Genomic DNA, 27307 nt, shown 5'->3' with positions numbered 1-27307 from the left:
TTTCAGGAGTGTGATGGTAGTTTTATGAGTATGGTCCTGGATGAGGTACAGGATAGTCTTTCCATTAGAAAATGTTTACCATTAGAAAATACCATTGTTATTGCATATTTTGTCATTTGGTCAACGTGATTTACTTTGACCTTGAAGGACAAAAAAGGTAATCTTAGATTGAAAGGAACCTCCAGAAGACTTCTGACCTTCTTCTCCACTGGGATATTTTCCAGTTCATCCAGGGCAATATGCCCAGTACACGAAGAGCCAATGTTAAAATCAGCTGTGTAGGTCAAACAGGTGAAGTTCTCGTTTATGGATTTGCTCTGGTGTTTGAAACAACAGCCCACTGAAAGACAGGAAGTACCTTAGTGTATTAAGATAATATTATCCACCTTCCTAGTAGGTAATAGTGACCATTCAGAGCAGTTAGGAAATGAAAGTATGAGGAAAACTACAAATTTAGGACACATTTAACCTAGCAGTTACTGAAACAGCTGTATAAAGTATTTCAGAAAATGTGAAAGAGGGGGTTCCTGGGTGGCTCAGTTGGTTAAGCATCCAACTCTTGGTTTTGGCTCAGGTTATGATCTCATGGTTCATGAGTTCCAACCCCATGTCGGGCTCTGCACTGACCGTGTGGAGCCTGCTTGGCTTTCTCTCTCTCCCTCTCTCTCTCTCTCTGCCCCTCCCTTGCTCATGCTCTCCCTCTCTCTCTCAAAAATAAAAAACAAACATTAAAAAAATAAAGCAATAAGAAAAAAATGTGAAATAGGACTGTCAAAAAGCACTTTTCTAAAAGAACAAGGTAGAATAGAAAACAACTTTATAAAATAAATAAGAATTCTGCCGTATGATAGAATTTCTTTCCTAATAGATGTTAGTTCTTGGTGAAGTAATGAGGGAAATAAAAGCAGAAGAAATCAAGTTAGATATACTTTTATAGATGGGAAAATGTGCCTTTGAACCTCCATGGGTTTTTTTTATCAATTAAAATGCAATCCAAGAATCTGTAAATTAGAGCAGAATATTCATAGGCAACTTGGAAATTTTGAATAACAGATTTCATTGGTTTGCTGAAAGCCCATAAATGTGACTTGGTAAAAATAGATCAGAGAACAGCAAAGAAACAAAGGCTAATTTACTTCAGTGACAAAATAATATCTGAATCCCCACACTAAACAATTATTTTCCTGTTTCTGCTAAAAGTGCTTTCTTTATATGTTACTTAGCTTTTAAGATAAGTATCTCTAATTTTTTTGTCAATTTGACATGTAAGGAAAATTTCAGTTGGTGTCCTTGAAATAGTTTCTTCGCTTCTGTGCGTCCTTCTTTTTTCTTCTTAAGTGCAAAAAAGATACGGAGAATAATAATACTGAAGGACCGAGAGGAGGATAAAACATCCTTTAGAGGTCACTCTTCAAGGGGTGCCTGGGTGGCTTAGTTGGTTAAGCGTCTGACTTTCGCTTAGGTCATGATCTCACGGTTTGTGGGTTCGAGCCCCATGTCGGGCTCTGTGCTGACTGCCAGCTTGGAGCCTGTTTCAGTCTGTGACTCCCTCTCTCTCTGACCCTCCCCTGCTCACTCTCTCTCTCCTAGAAATAAATAAAACATTTAAAAAAAAAAAAAAAGAGGCCACTCTTCAGGCCCGGTAAGCACCCCACACAGCATGACCAAAGCCAGCTTAGCTGCTGCTTCTCATTTTCACAGTGTAAACCAGAAATTCTGGGATTATCCTACTCTCCTTCTTCTCTTCCACCAATCTCCCTCCCCACATCAGTTATTAATTCTCTTCATACCAAATTCTTTGGTAACGGTCCCTTTCTCTTTCTTCACAGCTGCCACAATTTCAGGCTCCTTCAGCTTTTCCTCATTTTACTGCAGGGACTTCTTGACTGCTCTCTCTGTCTGACTGGGATCCCATGATCTATCCTACAATGATATTTTTGAAACAAAAATCAAATCAACGGCACTTCTGCTTCCACTCCTTGAAAACCACTGCACAGGATTCAGGATAAAATCCAAATCCTTGAGTTTAATGCACAAAGCTCTTCACGGTCTGGTCCCTGCCCGTGCCTCTTGCATCATCAGCTACCATTTCCACACGTGCCCTGATATATCTTGCTATTTCCCACCATCTTGCCTTCAAACACCCTGCTGCCTAGGAGTCAAATGCTCTTTCTTTTATAAACCAATGCTCAATGTCCCTCTTCTGGGTTCTGTTACTCCCCCCATCCCCACATTAATATAAATTCCTGTTTTATGCTCTCATTTTACTTATGTTACTCATTCATTCATTCAACAATTATTTGAGTGCCTACTATGTGACAGGAATTCTACTATACTGTCACTGTGCTGTGATAATCTATATGTCTCTTCTCTCTGCTTGAATGTAAATTCCCTGCAGAGTGGATTCATCCATAAAGATGGATGGAGATTTTAAAGGAGAGCCAACAGTGTTCTTAATAGGCACCAAAAGTATTTTTGTATTAATCATTTTATGTAGAAATATTTCTAGGATGTACTATAAACTCCCTGCCTTCTGAAAAAATAATAGTACTGTTTGACTTTACGAAACGACTCTTTATTACTTTTCTTTGAAGTATATAAATTTTTTCTATATTTTTGTTTTCCTTCCTTGCTGATATGAAGTGACTTTTTGCTTACTAGTGCTGTCAGTATGCCACTCAAGATAGATGTTCTTCCTCTAACACCAATCTGATCTGTTTTAGAAGACACATCATAAAAATTGCTGTAACTATATGCAAAATATGAACAAGTGGATACAAAATGAGGTCCTGAAGACTCTTTCACAAGAATAGTCATGGGGGTGCCTGCGTGACTCAGTTGGTTAGGCTCTGACTCAGGTCATGTTCTCATGGTTCCTGAGTTCCAGCCCCATGTCAGGCTCTCTGTGCCAGTACAGAGCCTGCTGCAGGTCTCTGTCCCTGTCTCTCTCTTCCCCTGTCCCCCTTGCACACTCTCTTTTTCTCTTTCAAAATAAGTAAATAAACTTAAAAAAAAAAAAGAACAGTCATGAACTCATGAACTCCAGACCAATGGACTTCATGACATTTATTTTTGCATACTCAGAATACTTTCCTTACTTCAAGATTCTTTGGGTTCTGTATAGCAATGGTATTACTGTAGAAAATTTAGTACCATTTTAAAAACTAAAATCTACTAAAACAGAAATTAATATTTGAACATATACCTGATTAGAAAATAGTAATAAGATATGGTATTGTGGAGTCAGTAGAGCATGTGACTCTTGATCTCAGGGTCATGAGTTCAAGGCCCACATTGGATGTGGAGCCTACTTTAAAAATAAATAATAAATGAATTAATTAATTAATAAGTAAATAAATAAAAGACATAGTACAGTGAAAAGATAAATTACAAAACTGATTTGATTTAAACATCTGGCAAAGTCTATGATACTCCCCTAGTATACGATGAAATGAAAAGAGTATAAGCTGTGGAAACAGATAACCTAGGCTCAAATGCTTGTTCACCCTTTGGGTGATCTTTGGGTAAAAGCTATTCTACCTTCATTTCATCTATAAAATCCCTAACTTGAAAAATGGAGGTAAAAACACTCTTCTTGGGGGTGGGGGGGTGAGCCTGGGGGCTCAGTCAGTTAAGCATCCAACTCTTGATCTCAGTTCAGGTCTTGATGTTAGGGTCATGAGTTCAAGCCCGCGTTGGAGTCTATGCTCGGTGTGGAACTTACTAAAAAAACAAAAAAACTTTTCTTACTGTGTTGTTAATAGATTAAGATAATAATTTAAAGAGTCAACAATAATATGCACTTAAAAATTTGTAAGAGAATAGCTGTCATGTTAAGTGGACATACAAGAGTAAAATAAAACATTTTTTAAAAAGATAATAGTTTAAGAGCAATTGCTTATTGGGCATTTTCTCTTGTAGGGATGAACTCCTCCAAAATAAGATAGGCATATATATTAGGAATTAGAGAAAGAGCTAACCCTCAACAAAATGGTACATCATTAATGTTTTACTAGGCAAATCTTGTAATCCCTTTTAAATGTATGCTATCAGTGCCTCTTTCAAACAACCTTGTAACCTTTGTTAACATGATTACAGCCTTCCTCAGCCTGCTTTCATGAGATCTCCTCTCCTTCTCTCCTTTATTTAATTGTCAACGACCTTCAGGTCTTTCCTTAAGAATACCAGGCCATTTTTGAAGATGGTGTGAAGGTGTTTTGTTTTTTGGGTTTTGTTCTTTTTCTTTCTTTTGTTTTTTTAAATTCTGAGTTTGTGCTAAGCGCTTTCTATCCATTAACTCATTTAATCTCATGGGACAGGTACTGTTGTTTTCTTTTTACTTTTATTCCATCTTTATTTTTTCTTATTGAGGTAAAACTGAGAAATAATGTTGTGTTCACTTCAGGTATACAATATAATGATTCAATACTTATATATATTGCAAAATGATCACCACAATACCTAGTTAATAGATAAAAACTTTTTAAGATTTATTTTCTCAGCAATTTTCTAATATACTAATACAGTATTGTTAACTTTAGATGTCATGCTGTACATTATCTCCTCATGACTGTTTTTAAAGTCTATTTACTTATTTTGAGAGAGACAGAAGAGTTGAGGTGGCGGGGACAGAGAGAGAGGGAGAGAGAAAATGCCAAGCAGGCTCATGGGCAGAACCTGCCTCGGGGCTTGAATTCACAAAACAGTGAGATCACAACCTGATCTGAAATCAAGAGAAGGAAGCTTAACTGACTGAGCCACCCAGGCGCCCATGACTTACTTATTTTTTAACCAGAAGTTTGTGGGTTTTTTTAAGTAATCTCTACACCCAGTGGGAGGCTCAAACTTACAACCCCGAGATAAAGAGTCGCATTCTCTGCCAACTGAGCCAGCCAGGCAGCCCTGAAGTTTGTAGCTTTTCACTCTCTTCACCTATTTTGCCTACCCCTACTCCTACTCCTCAGACAGGTACTGATTTTACACACATTTTACAGAGAGGTGGAAGTTGAAGCCTGTGTTGTTCAATGTCAGTAGCACATGTGGCAATTGAGCACTTGACATAGCCTATGTGGGGCGCCTGGCTGGCTCAGTTAGGAGATCATGAGACTCTTGATCTCACGGTTGTGAATTCAAGCCCCATGTTGGGTGTGGAGCCTATTAAAAAAAAAAAAAAAAGAAAAAGTGGGTTGTCTGAACTGAGATATATATATGAAACACACATAATATTTCAAATACTTAGTGCAAATTTAAAATATGTAAGCTATTTCATTAATATTGGTTTACAGGGATGCCTGGGTGGCTCACTTGATTGAGGATCTGACTTCAGCTCTGGTCATAATCTCCCAGCTTTAGAGTTTGAACCACACATCCGGCTCACTGCTGTCAGTGCAGAGCTTGCTTATCCTGTGTGTCCCCTCCCCCCCTCCCCTGCTCCTTCCCCAATGGCACTCTCTCTCCCAAAAAGAAATAAATGTTTAAAAAAGTCTTTGTGGAAAAATAAAAACAATAATGGTTCACATTAATTGCATGTTGAAATGATATTTTGTGTATATTGGCTTAAATAAAATATTTTATCAAAATTAATTACACTTGTTTCTTTAATTTTTTGTAACTTGGCTACTATAAAAAATTTTAATTACTTATGTGTCTCATAAGTAATATGTGTCTCATAAGCTTCTATGGGACAGCACTGATTTAAGCAATTTGCTCAAGATCACCCTGATAGTGTAAGAGGCAGGCAGAACCAGGTGGCCTGGCTCCGAAGCATACAGTGTTTTTCACTGTGCTCTGAATCTGCATAAAGCACTCAGTGCCTTCGGACACATAGTAGTCCCACAAATTCAGTGAATGTGTATTCTTTGCTCTTTTTCCTTCTATGTTCTCTATTAAGGTATCCCCTTCCTGCATCTCTGCTTCCTTCGAAAATACATATGAAGTAAAGTAAGTCTAAAAAATAAAATAGCAATCTATTAGATAGAGAGCCCATGTGGTACTGAAGTGATCATCTTTTTGCTTTAATAGTTTTAAGATGACACAGTTCTAATACACAATGTGTGAAAAGCTAGTGTCCAAGGATAGTCTTACAGTATACTTTGATCTATTTCTGAATACAATGGGCTACTTTACTCAAGGCCAGTAGATGGATTTGAGCCATCAGGTCAATATTTATTATGTTTAAGTTATACCTGAATTTTCTAGCAATTATCTCTATCATGACATCATACACTCAGAGCTGGGAATGGCTTTCAGATGAATCCCTCCATGATGATCCCTCAGTTAAAAGGTTGACAAGAAATATCAATTGCGTCTGTATGTTGAAATTATGGTTTGGTGCATACAATTTTTGTTTTATAATCAGTTATATTTTCAAGCTGATAAAAACATAGAGTCTTGGGATGTCTGGCTGGCTCAGTCAGTAGAGCATGTGACTCTTGATCTCAAGGTCACAGGTTCAAGCCTCACATTGGGCATTAAGCCTCCTCTAAATACAAACATACATACATATATACATACAGACATACAGACATTATATATGTATATAGTCCTAAACTGAACAACTAAAATAACCATAATAATTATTGTTACATTTATTATATGTATATACATGTATATACATATATATGTGTATAGTCCTAAACTGAACAATTAAAATAACCACAATAATTATATTTAAATTTATTACATCATTTACTGAGTGCTCATCCTTAGAAGACTGTCTTACAAATGAAAAGATTTAATATGTGTAAAGATTAAAACAGTATTAGCACACAGTAAGTGGTCAATAAATGTTGGCTATTATTATCACAAAGTATTATTAAACTTTGACACACTGGTGTTTTTAGTCCTCAAGACTCCTATAAAGAGAAAAGTGAGGTTCAAAAAAGTTAAGTAATTTGTCAAAGTTTATATAGTTGATGGAACAGCTGGACGACAAGAAAGGCCATATGACTCAGAGCCAATGCTCTTAACTACTATTCAATAAATCTTTCTGTGTGCTTTCTTGATTGTGCCACACCATAAAATTATCACTGAGAAATTTTAAAATATAGATAACAAAGTGAAAAAATAAAAACTATTTTATAATCCAACTGGCTCTGACCTAGTAACATCTTGATTACTTCTTCCAACTATTTTTCTACCGATTTAAAAAATGCAACACTTAGGGCACCTAGCTGGCCCAGTTGGTAGACCATGCAGCTCTTGATCTTGGGGTCCTGAGTTCTACCCCCACATTGTGGGTGGAGATTCAAAAAAAGTAGGGGCACCTGAGTGGTTCAGTCAGGTAAGGGTACGACTCTTGGTTTCAACTCAGGTCATGATCTCACACAGTTTGTGGAATCAAGGCCTGAGTCAGGCTCCATGCTGACAGCACAAAGCTTGCTTGAGTTTCTCTCTCTCCCTCTCTTTCTTTCTGCCCTTCCCTTGCTCACATGTGCTCTCTCTTTCTCAAAAATAAATAATTCAACTTAAAATATTGTTTAAAAACCATTTAATTTGTTTAATTCAAATTAATAATATATTATAAATATCTTTTAAATGTGATTTTACAGCATCTTTTTTATGACTGCATAGAATTCTATTATATTAGTAAATTATTATTCAGTTATTTATTTTTGAATATTCAGATTGTTTCTAATTTTTTTATTTCATTATAACATATGTAAACTATGCTGTTATTGAGTACCCTTTTTTAAAAGTGTGTATCTATTTTTAAGAAAGAGAAAGCACAAGCAGGGAAGGGGCAGGGAGAAAGAGGGAGACACAGAATCCAAATCAGGCTCCAGGCTCTGAGCTATCAGCATAGAGCTGGATGCCGGGCTCAAACTTATGAACTGAGAGATTATGACCTGAGCCAAAGTCGGATGCTAAACTGATTGAGCCACCCAGGCACCACCCCCCACAGAAGTCATATTCTTATGAATATAGATATAACCTCAGAAAATATCATGACTGCTACTATATTTCTTCTGTCATAAGCTACATGTTATTTTCAATGTAAATTAATGGTAACCAATATATCTATTTACATATTTTTCAAAGTAAGCTTTAGACCCAATGTGGGGCCTGAACTCACAGCCCTGAGATCAAGAGTCTACCACTGAGACAGCCAGGTGCCCCTTAAAATGTATTTTTAAATGCAATCAATCAAAACCAATGAAATTTCTAATTTGGCACACAAGGTACATTATAGTGCCTTATATATCATGTCTTGTAACTCTCATTGTACAGCTCAGCTTAACACATTATCTTATAGCATTAGGACATTTTGGAACTTTTCAGCTTTTGAAACTGAAATTAAAGAAGAAATGAACTTAAGGTATGCTTATTACAAATCCTTGAGGTAATTCAGTAGGGAGAACATATCATTAGCCTTTTGATCATTAGTAACTGTGTTGTAATTTTCAAAAAATTAATTTTGTATATAACAGAGAAAAAAAAACAAGAAAATCACTTGCTTTAAAGGAGCTTACATTCTAGCCCGGGGTTTGGGAGGGGAGATAAATGTTGGGAATAGATATATATTATTTCAGATGGTTAAAGGGGCTGTGAAGAAAAAAGGGAGAGTAAATGACAGGAGAGTAATGGATGGGAATAGTGCTATTTTTAATAGAAGGATCTGGGAAGTCCCCTCTGTCACGCTGGCATTTGCACAGGGACCTGAACGAAGTGATAGAGCAAGCCTTGCAGTTATTTTGGGAAAGAACATTTCAGGCAGAGAGAAAATCAGGTGCAAAGGACCTAGGGCAGGTGCAAAAAGCTAACGTAGCCAGAATGGAGTGAAAAGAAGTAGAAGATGAGGTTAGAGGGAAGTGGGGTGGGGCCAGGTACAAAGGGCCTCATGGGCGATGGTAAAGACTTTCTATCATTTTGATTGACACTGAAATTCATTGGAGGTTTTAGAGCAGAGGAGTTGTGGGGCCCCTGGGTGGTTCAGTCGGTTAAGCCTCCAGCCTCCGGCTTTGGCTCAGGTCATGACCTCACAACTTGGGGGTTAGAGCCCGCGTCCGGCTCTGTGCTGATAGCCTGGAGCCTGCCTCGGATTCTGTGTTTCCCTTTCTCTCTCTGCCCCTCCCCCATTCGCATTCTGTCTCTCAAAAATAAACATTAAAGAAAAAAAAATGGAGTAGAGGATGTTATACATTCTGAGCCACACTCTTACTGCTTTTTAAAGTTAGATTGTAGGCAGCGGCCATGAAGGTAGGGAGGCCAGCTGAGAGGTTATTACACTTGCCCAATTGTGCAAGTATGGTAGTTTGGACTAGCATGGTATCAAAGGTGACAAAAAAGGTCAGATTTGGGTTGTTTATAAAGGTAAGGCCGACAAAATTTGAGAATGGCTTGGATGTGAAATGAAGAAACAAGTGGCTTAAATACACAGAATTTTGTCTTATTTCATTTATTCATCTATCTGTTCATTCTTTTTTTTTCTTTCAATGTTTTATTTATTTCTGAAAGAGAAAGAGAGAGTGACAGCATGAGCAGGGGAGGGTCAGAGAGAGAGGGAGACACAGAATCTGAAGCAGGCTCCAGGCTCTGAGCTGTCAGCACAGAGCCGGACGAGAGGCTCAAACCCACATACAGTGAGATCATGACCGGACCCGAAGTCGGATGCTTAACCGACTGAGCCACCCAGGCGCCCCTGTTCATTCTCTTATAGATTTATTTATCCAGTATTTCTGAAAGCGGACGGAATGCCAATAAATGTGCTGGATGCTGGAAAGGCAAGGGAAAGAAAACCTTTCAGCCTAGCAGATTTTAGAAGCATATTTTTCAATAACGTTTTTTCCTGATTATAAAACTAATATTGGGGTGCCTGAGTGGCTCAGTTGGTTAAGTGTCCAACTCTTGATTTAGGCTCAGGTCATGACCTCAGGATTCGTGAATTCCAGCCGGGCAGTGGGCTCTGTGCTAACATTGAGGGGGCTGCTTGGGATTCTCTGTCTCTCCCTTTTTTTCTGCCCCTCCTGTGCTCTCACTCTCTCTCAAAATAAGTAAAATAATCTTAAGAAAAAATACAACTAATATTGATTCAAGATATTCTGAGAGAAAGAAGAAAATATAAAGAAAAAATTAAAATCACCATCAAGGTGTTAAAATCTTGAAATTTAAACATATATTATTCCTTCAAATATTATTTTATTATAATATGAACATATTAAACAAGGTTTCTTCCTGTTATTTGATATCAAATGTATGTATTATCTGGAATACATATAATGTAACACAACTGGGGTCATACTCTATACAGAGTTTTGAACCCAATGTTTTTTCTCTCAATATAGTTCCTTTGAAGAATAATTTTTTATGTTTTTTTTTTTAATGTTTTGTTTATTTCTGAGAGAGAGAGAGAGACAGCATGAACATGGGAGGGTCAGAGAGAGAGGGAGACACAGAATCCAAAACAGGCTCCAGGCTCCAAGCCAGCTGTCAGCACAGAGCCTGACACAGGGCTGGAACCCATGAACCATGAGATCATGATCTGAGCCGAAGTCCTACGCTTAACCAACTGAGCCACCCAGGTGCCCCTATATATCTTTATTTTATTTTGAGAGAGAGACAGAATGTGAGATGGGGAGGGGCCGAGAGAGAGGGAGACAAAGAATCTGAAGCAGGCTGCAGGCTGTGAGCTGTCAGCACAGAACCCAACACGGGGTTCGAACCCATGGACTGTGAGATCATGACCTGAGCTGGAGTCAGATGCTTAACCGACTGAGCCACCCAGGCACCTCTCAATACAATTCCTTTGACGTATCATGTAAAGTCTTTCAAAAGAATTATCTTTAATGGCTACGTCTTTTTTTTATTAAAAAATTTTTTAATGTTTTATTTGTTTCTGAGAGAGAGAGACAGCATGAGCAGGGGAGGGTCACAGAGAGAGGGAGACACAGAATCTGAAACAGGCTCCAGGCTCTGAGCTGTCAGCACAGAGTCCTATGCAGGGCTCGAACCCACTGACTGTGAGATCATGACCTGAGCTGAATTCGGACACTTAACTGACCCAGGCACCCCTTTAATGGCTACATCTTACTTCATCTTATGAATATACTGAAATTTTCTTAACCGTTCCCACATATCTGACTTATTTTCTTTGAGAGAAAGAATCCTGGAAACAGTTTTTAGATCAAAGGACCAAAATTTCTTGAAAGCTCTTCAAGAAATTGTTAAGTAGCTCTCTTGAAAATACCAAGTATATACCTATCAGCAACATATGATCACTTTTTCTCTTTGGACTCTTGTCAGCACTGAGTGGTAAATTAAAAAAAAAAAATTTTTTTAAACATTTTATTTATTTTTGAGAGAGAGAGAGAAGGGGAGGGTAAGAGAGAGAGGGAGATACAGAATCTGATGCAGGCTCCAGGCTCTGAGCTAGCTGTCAGCACAGAGCCTGATGCGGGGCTCGGCCCCATGAACCGTGAGATCATGACCTGAGCCAAAGTCAGCCACCCAACAGACTGAGCCATTCAGGCACCCCTGAGTGGTAAATTTTTTAAAGATTCTATTATTTTTGTTTTATAAGTAATCTCTACACGTAACATGGGGCTCAAACTTACAACCCTGAGATCAAGAGTTGCATGCTCTACTAACTGAGCTAGCCAGGTACCCCAAATAGTAATTTTTTAATTGCCAATTTTTGAAGGAAAAAAAAAGTAAAAGATTTTCCTTTGTTGGGGCACCTGGGTGGCTTAGTCAGTTTAGTCTCTAAATTGATTTCAGCTCAGGTCATGTTCTTAACCTTTCATGAGTTCAGGCCCTGTGTGGGGCTCTGATAGCTCAGGGCCTACTTGGGATTCTTGCTCTCCCTCCCTGTCTCTCTGCCCCTCACCTGTTTACATGTTCTCTCTCTCTTTCAATCTTTCAAAATAAACGGGTTTTTTTTTTGTTTTTTTTTTTACAAATAGTTTATTGTCAAATTAGTTTCCACATAACACTCAGTGCTCATCCCCACAAGTGTCTTCCTCCATGCCCGTCCCCCCCTCCCCCCCACATCCATCAGTCCTCAGTTTTTGTCAGCATTCAAGAGTCTCTCATGGTTTGCCTCTCTCCCTTTCCCCCACCATTTCCCCCCTTCTTCTCCCCCTTGTTCCTCCGTCAAGTTCCTCCTAATCCTCCTATACGTGCAAACATATGATATTTGTCCTTCTCTGCCTGACTTATCAAAATAAACATTTTAAAAAATGGTTTTCCAGGGGCGCCTGGGTGGCTTAGTCGGTTAAGCGTCCGACTTTCGCTTAGGTCATGATCTCGCGGTTCGTGGGTTCGAGCCTCGTGTCGGGCTCTGTGCTGACTGCCAGCTCAGAGCCCGGAGTCTGCTTCAGATTCTATGTCTCCCTCTCTCTCTGACCCTCCCCTGCTCATGCTGTCTCTCTCTCTCTCTCCTAGAAATAAATAAAACATTTAAAAAAAAATGGTTTTCCATTGTTGCTTTAGTTTTCCTTTATTTGAATACTTAAAAAGTTTAAATATTATGTCATACTTACATATCACAGTTTATCTGCTATTTACTTTTGTGTTCACACCATTCATGGGGGTTTCTTGTGGTGTGTAGTAGCGATTTTGAGACAAAGTTAACTGGAGATTAAGAAGAATGAGGACCTCCTTGGGCTAAAAGATACTTTGGCAAGGGTAATGGAGGTCCAAGTCTGTTCTTTCTTCAACTTCTTTGATCTGGGACCTTGATCACCTAATCATCCTTACCCAAGGATGGCTCAAGCTACCCAAATTCACATGCTGTATGTATATATATATATATATATATATTTTTTTTTTAAAGATTTTATGTTTTCTGCACTCAATGTGAGGCTCAAAGTCACAACCCCAAGATCAAGAGTCACATGTTTCATGGACTGAGCCAACCAGGCATCCTAACTCATTTATTTTAAATAAAGTATATAGTTCACTAGTGACTGAATATATGTGTCTTATTTGCAAATCTCTTTTCCTATTGATGAGATATCTGGCTAATCTGTTTAATAATCAATTCAACAAGTATACATTAAGTGCCTATTATCTGCATGTTAATACCGTTAAATAATAAGCAGTTCATTGTCTTTCCCCTCAAGGTCTTTGTAGTCACAAGGGGAATAACAGACTCGCAGACAACTAATTGTAACATACAGACAAAATGAAGGAGTCACAAAGAAAAGACGTGAGAAGGTTGTTTGCCGAGCACAAATGGGAAGGCAACTTAGTTGGTATTTAACTAAATCATTGCGGAGTATCCTCCAGAGAGCGTAACTTTCTACTGTGCCTCAAACGCGTGTCTCTCTCTTTTAAGGTCTGTTGGGTCAACCTGACATGCTGGCCTTTTCCTGATAATACCACTATACAAACACATTGGAATGTCATTCTTTTTTACTTCAATGTGCTTTCTATAGCACCGTATTTTTGAGTTTTAAAGCTTTGAGTGTTTTATCAAAGTGCTGACCACATCTAGAGGGCAGAGCCGAATTATCACCTTCATGGCCTTGGCACTTTCACCTTCATGGTACTCTTACAAATTTTGAAACTATAATTTATGACTGTGCTGTATAAAGGCAACTATATATTAATATTATGTGCTAAAATATATTTTTGGACCTGAAAGTAATTTTTCCTTCTGATTTTAAAATAAATTAAAACATGCTCTTAGGCCCCAAAGAATACTGTGGCCTATGTATGTGATGCCTGCTATGTGTATACCAAGTCATTAATGACATCAATACTCAGTTTCTACTCAGGGAACTTGCTTGTACACAGTTAATCCTACTTGTAGGAATAGATACCTATCAGTCTTTTTTTTTATTAAAAAATTTTTTTAACATTTACTTTATCTTTGAGAGACAGAGTATGAGCAGGGGAGCAGCAGAGAGAGAGAGGGAGACACAGAATCCGAAGCAGGCTCCAGGCTCTGGGCCATCAGCACAGAGCCCGACGCAGGGCTGGAACCCATGAACTGTGAGATCATGACCTGAGCCAAAGCAGACATTCAACCGACTGAGCCACCCAGGCGCCCCAATACCTATCAATCTTAATCAAAGAGAAAAACTCTTCTCTACCTTCATCATGCCAATTGCCTGGTCACTTAAAGAAGATTTGATGTGAGGTCATATGGCTGGCTCAGTTGATGGAGTATGTGACTCTTGATTTTGGTGTGAGTTCCAGATTATTTAAGAATGAAATCTTTTTTTTTTTAAATAATTAAAAAATTTTTTTAATTTATTTCTGAGGGAGAGAGACAGTGTGAGCAGGGGAGGGTCAGAGAGAGAGGGAGACACAGAATCTGAAGCAGGCTCCAGGCTCTGAGCTGGCAGTCAGCACAGAGCCCGACGCAGGGCTGGACCCGCGAACCGTGATATCATGCCTGAGTCTAAGTCAAAGGCTTAACCGACTGAGCCACCCAGGTGCCCCATAAATCTTTTTTTTTTTTTTTTAAAGAAGTTTTGATGATTAAATGAATAAGTGAAAGAAATTGGGTGAGAGAGTTGGTAAGAAAGGCCCTCATTCATTGGTACATATGATGTTAGCTGCTGAATTAAATAATCCTGTCAGATAGGTACAATTACCAGCCCTCACCAGCCTCCTTTTACCCGCGAGGAAAGGGATGGTGGGAGAGGTGAAATGACTTACCTGCATTCACATGGAGATTAAGTGGTAAAGACAGACTGAACTCTGCGTCTTGTTACCTCTGCTCAATCCAGACTTGTTCTCATATAAAGTAGACCCTCTTGCTCTGTGATGTCTTTTTTGGCAATTTTGTGGATAATTTTTCCCTTTAAAAAACAAACTACATTTATAAAAATGTTTTTTTAAGCTTTTCTTTAATATAAAATGGGGGGGGATCATCTATTATAACACTTCCCTAACTCTAGCATTAATACTTTGTATATTCCTTTCCGTAATTTGCAAGATACATGCATATTTTTACATAATGAAATTATTAGGAATAACCTTTTGTCTATATTGCATATTCTGATTTACCTTTTGCCTGCATATTAATCAAAAGTAGCATGTATAGTGGTTGTATAATAAAAAGTATTTACATCCTAATTTCAGCAACTATTCCCCCTGTATTTTCTTCCAATCCTTACTTGTTATAAATAGCACTTAAGAATGAATGATTGATAGGGGCACCTGGGTGGCTCAGTCAGTTAGGCGTCCTACTTCAGCTCAGCTCAGGTCATGGTCTCACAGTTCGTAGGTTCAAGCCCCACGTCGGGCTGTGTGCTGACAGTTCAGAGCCTGGAGCCTGCTTCAGATTCTGTGTCTGTCTCTCACTCTGACCCTCCCCGGCTAACGCTGCCTCCCTCTCTCTCTCTCAGAAATAAATAAAACATTAAAAAATTTTAAAAAGAATGAATGACTGAATGAATGAATAAATAGCATTTAAGGAGTGTTCCTTTTTTTGGATTATATTATTAGATAATAATTTTACTTTGTTCATTTATTTCTAAGATTTTATTTTTTATGTCATCTACACACCCAATGTGGAGCTTGAATTACAACTCTGAGATCAAGAGTAGATCATGTGACTAATAATTTAGAGCATAATCTAAAATTATGACCTAAGGGACACCTGGCTGGCTCGGTCAGTAGAATATGTGACTCTTGATCTTGGGGTCATTGAATTCTAGTCCTATGTTGGGAATAGAGATTACTTAAAAAAAAAAAAAAAAAAGAGAGAGAATTATCTCGGTGGCTCATTTGTTTGAGCATCCAGCTTTGGCTCAGGTCATGATCTTGCAGTTCATGGGTTCAAGCCCCTCATTGGGGTCAGTGCTGACATCTTGGACCCTGGAGCCTGCTTCAGATTTTGTTTCTCCCTCTCTCTCTGACCCTCCCCTGCTCATGCTCTGTCTCTCTCTCTCAAAAACAAGTAAACATTAAAATACTTTTTCAATGATATTTTGTCTAATATCATGAAATGTATTTAAATTATATTTCTCTGTTTAATATCTATATGACTAAGACAAAAATTAAACTGAACTTGATGAACATAAAATTTTATGGAGGCCTAAGCTTTTTAAATTCTCACTCAAAAATCCCACAAGAACGATTTTTCTCAAACTATTTGATTGATATAGGAAAAGATAGTTGTTTGAAAGCTTTTGTTACTATGGCTTTACTATTATTTCGCATCAAAAAGTAATATACTTATTTACAAATTTTTAGAAATACAGAAGAAAGAAGCAGGAAAAACAACTTACTCATTGTCCCACTACACAATCGCTGTCACAGATAGACTATTGGTAAATTTCCTTCCAGTTTTTTTAAACGCTACATTACTTTTTTACAAAACTTACTTACATTCCTATTATAAATACAATTTTTCATCTTGACTTATTCATTTGACATTTTCCCACACAATTAAACATTTTTCATAAAAATGTATTTTCCTAATGTTTGTTTATTTTTGAGAGAGAGAGTGTGCAAGCAGGGGAGGGGCAGAGGGAGAAGGAGACACAGGTCCTGGCTGTCAGCACTGAGCTCAACTCAGAACTCTGGCTCCTAAACCAAATTGTGAAATCATAACCTGAGCCGAAGTCGGATGCTCAACCAACTGAGCCACGCAAGCGTGCCATAAAAAAAATTTTTTTAATGAAAATACTGTTCTGTGAATTTACTTGGATATCAATATGATTTGTATTTGACTTGTGTTAACCCATCCATCAGAGTTTAATTAGGTTACTCTAACAAGTTAAGTGATTGTCATTAGTACTTTCTCAGCACCCCCATCCACTGAACAGACTTTCCCAAAAAGTGGACGTATGTTTGCAGAAGCTCCCATGCTGTATTTTTCTTAACTATTCCCCCATTATTTTGAGTTTCCTTAATTCCATCTTGGTGCTGCATTTGTCCTTACATAGTCTTTCCAATTTATTCGTTAGTTTCCACTTTTAATATGTTGATAAGTCATCATATATGCATATTAACTATAATGTTCATTTTCTTTATTAAAAAGGCAATATCTAATCACTTTAAGAAAAGAACATTATAAAACAGATAAGGAAAAAGAAACACAAACACTGTAATCTAAGCAACAACACTAACTCATAGCATATACCTTCCTACATATTTAGTTTTAGGTATATACTTGTGTACGTATATGTCCCTTGCACTTCATCTGCACATATCTGTGTCATTTGTCATTACCAGTGAAGAAAAATCTAATTTTTAATCTTGGAAAAATAAACACAAAAGCTGTATCTTTGGACTGAAGTTTCATATTTTTGTGATGTTTTTCTCAAAGGGATTCAGGAAGTCCTACCTATTTAGTTCAGGGAACAGAAAACACAAAGTGAAAGAAGGCTGATGCTGGATGTAAAAGAAAATAGAAAAAGCAAGTCAAGGTCGAAGAAGAACAAGTTCAGAGGCCCTGGATCCTCAGCTGCTGTTGCTTCTCATCTTGCACCTGGCCTCCTGCGGAACACCAAGTGCTTGTCCTTGACTTCCCTCCTCCATCCTGCCCTTGAGGAGACACGCATTAAGACGTGAGAAGTCTAAACTCCCACTCTCCTAGGCTCACCCCAATGCATAAGCCCATGACATTCCAGCTGGTACTGAGTGATTTCTTAGAGTTTCTAGTGATTGACATTGCCTTAGGGGACTTCTTTGTGTTTTGGCAACATTGGTATCTCAATAAAAGATCGAAGATATCTCTTGCCACAGGAATACACAATTTAAATATTTTTTAATGTTTTATGTATTATTGAGACAGAGAGAAACAGAGCATGAGCAGGGGAGGGTCAGAGAGAGGGAGACAGAATTCAAAGCAGGCTCCAGGTTCTGAGCTGTCAGCAGAGAGCCCGATGCGGGGCTCGAGCTCACAAACCGAGAGATCTTGACCTGAGCCGAAGTCGGCCACTTAACCGACTGAGCCATCTAGGCACCCTAGGAATACACAATTTAAATAGTTTAGTTATGTTTAAAGTTCCAGAAAATAATGAATACACAAATGGAGTATATGCTTGATATTTACATTCTATTTTATAAAATGTTATCACCTGTATTGATAAAACGTGAGCTTTAATGTCAGCTAAATTTGAAATCTTACTCCTGACTTTACCACTTATTAGTTCTAAAAACTTCATCAAGGATCTTCATTCTCCAACTTTCAATTTCCTTAGACAAAATGGAGCCAATAATACCTAACTAAAAATATAAGTCTTACATGAAATAACATATTCAAGAAAACAAATCTATGGCCAGGCAAATGGTTTCTTAAACCTTTCTTTCTTATCACAGCTAGAATGATATTTCGAGTATTTGTTGCAATTGAATTAAATAGATGAGCCCACGTAAACATGATGATAGAAATAGCTAACATATATTGAACAATTAATATGCACAGTCACTATGATAAGCATTTTATAAGGCCAGCATAAGCATCTGAGAATTTTTGCAAGGGAGAGAGAGAACTCCTTGGTCTTTCAGCAGCAAAATGGTGCCCAACACTGCCATTTTCTTATACACATACCATGTTAAGGAATCTACTTAGGTGCATGTCAAAGAAAAGGACTGAGAATTTGAAAGAGTAGGCCAGTAGGACACAGACCTAGGAATTGTCCAGCATGTTGCCATAGAGCCTGCACTACTGAATCAACAGCAAAGTTACATAGGACTTTGCATTCGCCATCAGCGTCAGACACTCTCAATATAAATCTGATTCAAGCAGAGAATTTAGAAAGAAAAGAGAAATAATTGCTCTTCAATGTCCTAGAAAGAATTTAACATTCAAAAGGACAGAGCCTTTAGCACTGAATGACTTTGAAGACCTAAGAGTTGGTCAGCCTTTTTTTTTTTTTTTATTTTTTATGATGAGTTAGCAATGATGGGTTTCCCTTAATGATGGGTTTACAGTAAGAATATTATTTCTGGAACAATGTAATCTGAAACTTTTCTCTTTATTTCCTATTTTACCTCTTCTGACTGAAAGAGTAGTTTAATTTTTACATCACCAGCAAAATTCAGGGCACTGAATGACTGTCTCTTCTGTAGACAGAGAAAGAGAAAATGAGGTGTTTTCATAAAGATGACACTTTCTGCCTAAAAATATCTATCACTGAAATTCTATTTCAAAATCTCCTTATAAAATGCCTACTATAGTGACTGTGCATATTAATTTTTGGCTATTTCTATCATCATTATAATACACATAATAGTACATATTGTTATTACATTATCTCTACAGTGTTATATTTCTGGAAAGGATAGTACTTTAAGATGTTTTAGACCACATTATTCTGCCCAAAACCTTCCAGTGGCTTCTCATCTCCCTGAGAATCAAAATAATTTTTTTTTGCAGTGAACCCCAAGGCTCTATATCATCTGACTTCCAGCTCCAGGCTTGGCATCGTCTCTTGCCTCTCTCTCTCCTTTATTCATTCCATGCCATCCAGGCCGGCCTTCTTGTTGTTCCTTCAATATCTGAGGCACAGTCCCACCATAGGGCCCTTGCTTTTACTCTTCCTTGGTTTGAAAACTACATTGCTCCCTATCTCATATCTTTTAGGTCTTTCGCTTAAATGTCTTCTCAGTGAGACCAACCCTGAGTGTCCTATTTAAAACTGCAATATTGGGGGGCACCTGGGTGGCTCAGTTGGTTAATCTTCAGACTTTCACTCAGGTCTTGATCTCACGGTTCATGGGTTTGAGCTCCCAGTGGGGTTCTATGCTGACATCTAGGAGTCTGGAGCCTGTTTTGGATTCTGTGTCTCCCTCTCTCTCTCTGCCTCTCCCCTGCTCTTGCTCTGTTTCTCTCTGTCTCAAAAATAAAAAAATTAAATTAAGTTAAATTTAACTAACTAACTAACTAAATAAATAAATAAATAAAACCTGCAATATTGGGGGTGCTTGGGTGGCTCAGTCAGTTAAGCATTCAACTTTGGCTCAGGTCATGATCTCCTGGTTTGTGGGTTCAAGCCCAGTGAGGGGCCCTGTGCTGACAGCAAGGTGCCTGGAGCCGGCTTCATATTCTGTGTCCCTCTCTCTGCCTCTTCTCTGCTGTCTCTACCAAAAATGAATAAATGTTAAAATTGCAATATCTAGGGCGTGTGGGTGGCTCAGTTGGTTAAGCGCCAGACTTCAGCTCAGGTCATGGTCTCACAGTTCTTGGATTTGAATCCTGCATCAGGCTCTGTGCTGATATCTCAGAGCCTGGATCCTGCTTGAGATTCTATGACTCCCTTTCTCTCTGCCCCTCCTCTGCTCTCTTTCTCTCTTTCTCTCTCTCTCTCTCTCTCTCTCAGAAATCAACATTTAAAAAAAATTTAAAAATTGCAATATCTGCATACACACCACTCACTTGAACTCCCTATCTCCTTTCCTGGCTTTATTTTTCTACATAGTGTGTATTATAATCTAACATAGTGTGTGCATATGTGTGTACATTTATATATAAATATATAGATTTATATATATATATATATATATCTTGCTATTTCCCTGCACTGGAATGTAAGCTCACCCAGGCCTGATATCTTACTTTGTTGCTGATGCTTGGCCCCAAATAGCTGTATAAGAAATATTTGCTGAATTAATATGCAAATCATATACATTGCCATTTGTAATGGAAGATCTAAGAAAATATTTCAAAAATTTTTTAATGTTTTTATTTATTTCTGAGAGAGATAGAGAGACAGCGTGAGCAGGGGAGGGTCAGAAAGAGAGGGAGATACAGAATCAGAAACAGGCTCCAGGCTCTGAGCTGGCTGTCAGCACAGAGCCCGATGCGGGGCTCGAACCCACGAACCATGAGATCATGACCTGAGCTGAAGTCAGACGCTTAACCGACTGAGCCACCCAGGCGCCTCGATATTTTAATAAAAGTACAATCATGAAAGGAGGCATGAGGATCAGATGGACAATATCCAATTAGGTGAAGGACAGAGAATGCAGCAGGTTTCTTGGTTTTGGTTTTGTTATTGTTTTTAATTTTAGAGAGTGTGCAAGTGTGGAAGAGGGGCAGAAGAAGAAGAAGAAGAAGAAGAAGAAGAGAGAGACAGAGAGAGACAATCCCAAGCAGTCTCCACACTCAGCCTGGAGCCCAACATGGGGCTCGATCTCATGAACCATGAGGTCAAGACCTGAGCCAAAATCAAGAGTTGGATACTCAACCTACTGAACCACCCAGGCGTCCAAGAACAGGGCAGTCTTGGAGCGCAAAGATTAGCCTGTCTACCTGATCATTTTGCAGAAGGCCAACCCTCTTCAGCGGGCTAGAAACAAGGCTGCATTTATCCTGTCAATAGAGGAAAACCCAACCCTCATCTCAGAAACTCCACTGCTGTATTAAAACACTTTTGTGGCCATTTCTCATTTATGTTAATAGGTCTCTACTCTAAAGATATTAAAACCAAAAAAAAAAAAAAAAAAAAAAGAAAGAAAGAAAAGAAAAAAGAAAACTTCAAGGGCCTAGAAGGGAATGACTAAATATAGCCACACTGTACTGTAAAAATAAAGACTGCCAAAATAAGTCTGCCAAAATAAAAGCCTATCAACAAGGAACACAATACATTGTTCTTGGTTTCAACTTTGAGATAGGAAAGTTTAAGAAACTAAGGTTAACAATTCTCTATTTTGCATATACTAATCAGAGATTTTAAATAATCTGGTATCTGGCTCATCCTTTCAAAGTGCAACCTGGATATTTAAAGGCAGGGACTACGTGACTCCTCCGGACAAAAATATACTGTATCACACTGGAAGCTCGGTACGCCTTCCCAGCTGCTGCAATCACATTTGTCATGTGGTGACAGCATTCTCACTTTGGAGGGTATGCACAGTCTCAAACAGTAGCTGCAGCCACTGCTACAGTTTCTGGGTCTCTGTGAAATCAATTTTCAATAACACTGTGAGAGCAGAACATAAGGAAGGTCTTATGTCCCCTCCTGCCTTTCCAAGCCATCCCAAAGTTAAGTATATAATCAGAGGAGGCTACCTTTCAGTGATATACAGGTTGGGGGTCAGAAGTGTGGTGAAACCAAACACTTCAGGCCTGCACAGGGCCTCATGCTTTGGGGTTAAATACCAGCTTTGGATGTCAACTAAAACAGAGACATCAAAAACCTGCTCTGAGGACTTTAATCATAGCTCTCTCTTGGCATAGGTAAGTTAGACAGCAAGCAGTGATGAAAGGAAATTCTATTTTAGAGGATGGTGGTCTCTTTTTAATAGAAGCCTTGGGGAAGGAAAATTAAGTATAAACAGAGAGGGGGTATGTCAGATGGAAGCAGACCATAGGTTAGTTACAAGGGAATAGGACATGGGCTTAAGCAAGTAGAAGAAACCATATGATATGCAAAAATTAGTTGTACAAGGTAATAATATACTTCCATGTAGTTAGCATCAGATAATCATGAAAACAGTGGTCCTCAAAGCGCCATCCCTGGGCCAGCAGCAGCAGCAGCAGGGGACTGGTTGGAGATCCAAATTCTCTCCCCCCGACTTACTGGATGGGAAGCTCTGGAGGTAGAGGGTTTAACTAGCCCTCCAAGTGATGCTGATGCCGTCCTAAAGTGTGAGAACCACTGTACTGCGGGATCTCATGCCCTTGTGCAGTGATTCTCCAACATTAGTGGGCATCAGTCACCTGCGGGTAGATCACGGCTGCCAATGCCCTTCACAGGATGTGTTCTTCATCAGTCCTTGTAGCCTTGTGGAGGTCAGCGAAGGAGGGAGGGCAGGTGTATTCACTTAAACTGAAGAAGCAAAACTACTCAACTTCCATCACTCTCTCTTACTTTTTGTTTTTTCTAAGATTTTGTTTATAGGGGTGCCTGGGTGGCTCAGTTGGTTAAGTGTCTGACTTCAGCTCATGTCATGATCTCACGGTTTGTGGGTTCAAGCCCCGCGTCGGGCTCTGTGCTGACAGCTAGCTCAGAGCCTAGAGCCTGTTTCAGATTCTGTGTCTCCTTCTCTCTCTGACCCTCCCCTGCTAATGTTGTCTCTCTTTCTCTCAGAAATAAATAAAAACATTAATAAAATAAAATATTGTTTATAAAAAATTTTATATATTTTGCTTTTATCAAATAAAAAAATTTTTAGTGTTTATTAGTATTATTATTGTATGAGAGAGAGACAGAGACAGAGCATCAGCAGGGGACAGCAGAGAGGCAGACACCAAATCCAAAGCAGGCTCTGAGCTGCCAGCACAGAGCCCGATGGAGGGTTGGAATTCACGAACTGTAAGATCATGACCTGAGCCCATCAGACGCTTAACTGACTGAGCCATCCAGGCACCCCGAGTTTCATGTTCTATTGACTGAACCAGTCATGGTTTTTTAAATATATATTTTTAAAAATATAATTATGTTTTACCATTTTCTATAAAGCATTTGAGTCTATTGCTTTTTCTCCCACTTGGTTCATGTGCACTCTTTCATGTATCAGTTAATCCCATGTGCTTGTTACTTTTATGCTCTACAATCTTTCTTTGTATTTCCTTTTCCCTGGCTTATAAATATTGAACAATTAAATCTGATATTTATGACAAGTAATGGCAATAGCATTTGAATCTCCTACAGAAGACAGCAGTGAGTGCTACCAGGTGCTGAATTCAGTTCAAATAACTAAGAAACAAAGAATCAGTCCCAGTTCTGTAGAGACAATAGTCACATGAAGTAATTTAAGGAAATTAACAAGGACCACAGTAAGAAGCACCTCAGAGCTTAAGTGATTCAGGAATATGCAGTAAAGAAGTGATCAGAATGGGAAGACTCCTTGGAGAAGATTAAGTTTTGGATCAGCAATGAAAGGAAGTGAGGGATATGGATTGGCAGAGTGTGGCAAAGCCATTCTAGGTTTACAGAATGGCCTTTCCAAGGGCCCACAGAGAGGAACTAGCAAGTCATGTGCTGGGTGCTATCTGCCAATGAACTTGGCTCAAGAAGAAGGTCATGTTAGGAAATAACAAAAGATGAGGTTGGGGAGTTGACAGTGAGCCCAGAATGCTAAGCTAAGAGATATGGTAACCAGTAAACAGGAAATCTTGATAGATTCACAAATGAGGCAGTGATGTGATAAAACTATTTTTTTTAAAAAAAGGTTGACATCCAAAACGAGTATTGATATAGAAGTAAAATCCATGAGTTTATATAGTTGGTAGTATAAGCCATTTAAAGCAAGAATTATTGTGAATAAGATGTATAATAATCTTGCACTATTATGCCTTTCTCCTGTTGTTTATATACTTAATGTGCTTTCACAACTCTCTGTCCTATTTTCTCCAGCATCACCGTGTAAAATAGTTCCATTGTAAATTTGTGCTAGAAAGAATAGCCTTTGACTGATACTCTGAATTCTATCATGCAAAAGTAGTTCAAGTTTTCCTGAATGAATGTTAACAGTGTGTTTCTGAAGTACATTTCTGAACCCTTTCCACCTACATAGAGTTATAAAGGCTGCATTGCTTCACCTTAGGCAAATCAGTGAAGCCCTTGCTTGCTATATTTTTGGTGTGCCCTGTTAGCTTCATTTAGTGCAATTGCATCTCTACCTCATCTTTTGCATCTCTACTTTCAATGCCTTTAACTGAGGTAGTAACAGGGCTAAAAATAGCTCTTAAAAATCTTAATATTTTAGATATGCCAAATACATTAAATAAAAGTGAAAATGTGATGCTACACTGCCCAGTTTTAATTCTGAGTTCTATTTGTTTTTTTTTTTTTTTTAATTTTAAAATCCTACATATATGAGAAGCATCTATAATTGATCTGTAATTATTCACTCTGGGGTCCACATAGCTCTAGGATACCACACTGAATTTATTATTTTTTATTTTTTTAAGATTTTATTTTTTAAAAATTAACATTATTTATTTATTTATTTTTGAAAGGAAGAGAGAGACAGAGAACATGTGCATGAAAGCGAGTGAGTGGTTGAGGAGCAGGGAGAGAGGGAGACAGAGACTCCCAAGCAGGTTCCACGCTGTTGGCACAGAGCCCAACTTGGGGCTCAGTCTCATAAACCACGAAATCGTGACCTGAGCCAAAATCAAGAGTGGGATGGTTAACAGACTGAGCCACCCAGGTGCCCCCTAAGATTTAATTTTAAGTAATTTCTACACCCAACATGAGAGATTCTTTTTCCCTAGGATAAATTTGACTATTAGTGGTGTTTCTCCTTGTTGTTGGCTTTAGCACCTAATTCTAGCATCTGGGATAACTGCATTTGTCCTGTGACCTTGGGTAAGTAATTGAACAACAGGGCTTCTGCTTCTCATCTGTAACATAAGGAATAATTTACAAGACGATGCTTATGTGTCTTTTGCACTTAAAAGCTTTCATCTATGATTGTTCCAAGTGCAGCCTTCTTTTCTCAGACCTATCTATCCCTGCCTCGGAAAAAATCTGAACATTTAGAACCATCGATAAAATATTTAACCTATTGAGCCCCATTCTCAGGTTCAGGGATTTTTCGTCCCTACCGAGATCACAACAGCAAGTGTGTAATTAATGAAAATTAGTTAATACTGCAAACCTGTATTACAGAAATTAAAGAAGTTTTCTAAATTAATTATCTATGTGGACTTAAGACTGTGAGTTTTTGTGTTTCCTTTATTTATTTTGAGGGGAGTCAGGAGGAGAGAGAGAGAGAGAGAGAGAGAGAGAATCCCAAGCAGGCTCTGCACTGGAAGCACAGTGGCTCAATCCAATGAACCATGAGATAACAACAATAGTCAAAATCAAGAGTCCGATGCACAAATGACTTAGTCACCCAGGCATCCCTCCTTTATTCTTTTTTTTTAGTTTATTTTTATTTATTTTGAGGGAGATATAGAGAGTGAATGGGGGAGGGACAGAGGGAAAAGGAGCCAGAACCCCAAGCGGGCTCCATGCTGTCAGCACGGAGACGGCCAGGGCCTCGAACTCACAAACCATGAAATCATGTCCTAAGTTAAAATCAAGAGTCAGATGCTTAATCAACTGAACCACCCAAGTGCCCTTCCTCTTTTAGTGATTCTTAATGGAAACTGTGTTATATAAGGATAAAATAAGAACATAAAATAAACTTATACAATATACTTATATACAATATATTTATAAAAATACACTTATAAATATACTTATATATAAGTATATACAATATGCTTATTAAAAACTTATACAAAGAACTAGATAAGAAACTAAAGACATAAGAATAAGAAAAGAATAATGAATAGAAAAAAATAAGTAAAAGAAATGTGCAAAATGTGTCAGAAAAGAAAGATCACTTGTATTTGCTTATAGATCAATCAATAATCATTTTCTGTTGTTCTTTCACTCTGCACCTTAAGATGACACTACTTTGAGACGTGAAAATTCTTTAAAAATTTAAAAATAAATTTCACAAGTACTATGGCATAGAATGCTCACTTTCTCATATCCCTTCTTAAAAGATTATTGTATTATTTATATAAATACCAGTTATTAGTATCTAACCACAAGTTACTTGTAATTACATATAAAATTAATATCTTTAATACAGATAAAATGTCTTTAAAAAGAAAAATAGGGAGTCAATTATTATTCTTATAGCAATGAATATATATAGAGCCCTTGCTACATGCCAGATATTGTACTAAACACATCAGACCTATTAACTGACTTAATTTTCCCCACATGCTCTACAATAGAATATTATCCTAATCTCTACTTGATAGTTGGGAAAACTGAGGCACAAAAAGGTAAAATAGCTTTCCCAAAGCAGTTAGCTAGTAAGTGGTAGGATAGGGTTTTGAGTCCAGAGTCATAAACAACATGAAATACTCCCTAAAGATTCTATAAATTTTGCTGTCCCTGAGGAGGAAAGTTCAGTAGGACCCAGGTCTACAGTTGATATACTTCTACGTGATTTCATAGATGTTGGTCTCACAAATTAAACCAATGGAGAAAGGTGTCTGAATTAGTTAAAATCTGATTTGAAGAATCAGAAAAGAATTTTATTCTCTATTTTGATGTATATTCCCTGGCAGTACTTCAAGATGAACTAACAGAGTGCACAGAGTCACTAAATAGGAATAATTTGAAGTTAATAGTATGTATAAATGCACATTTCTTCTGTTTTTAGTATTTAAGTAATAAAAAAATAGCTTATTGATGATAATTAAAATAAGCTTACTTTATTCACAATTTTAATCTTTCTTTAAGGGTGTTCAATACAATGATTTATGTATACTTTATGAAATGATAACCACAATCAAGTTAGTTGATCCATCCATCACCTCACATACTTACCAATTTTTTATTTTTCTTCCTTTTTTTATGATGAGAATACTGAAAATTTACTTTTCATAGTTCATTGAAAAAATTTTTTTAGTGTTTATGTATTTTTAAGAGACATAGAGAGACAG

At 37.9% G+C, this 27307-nt stretch overlaps 1 long non-coding RNA gene across 1 annotated transcript; it reads right to left on the bottom strand.

Annotated features, from left to right (window-relative positions):
* On the bottom strand, window positions 1-27214 carry LOC120220219. The gene is made up of 3 exons (XR_005525495.1): window positions 27192-27214; window positions 14608-14750; window positions 1-340 (listed from the first exon to the last, which is right to left on the bottom strand). It is a non-coding gene; the product is annotated as an uncharacterized LOC120220219 (long non-coding RNA).
* Window positions 27215-27307: the final 93 nt, after the last annotated feature.

The sequence above is a fragment of the Hyaena hyaena genome, unplaced genomic scaffold (genome assembly GCF_003009895.1).
Source record: "Hyaena hyaena isolate Hyena2069 unplaced genomic scaffold, ASM300989v1 scaffold_674, whole genome shotgun sequence".
NCBI lineage: Eukaryota > Metazoa > Chordata > Mammalia > Carnivora > Hyaenidae > Hyaena > Hyaena hyaena.
Note: the sequence above shows the minus strand (reverse complement) of the source record. Positions and strands in the feature narration are given on the sequence as shown.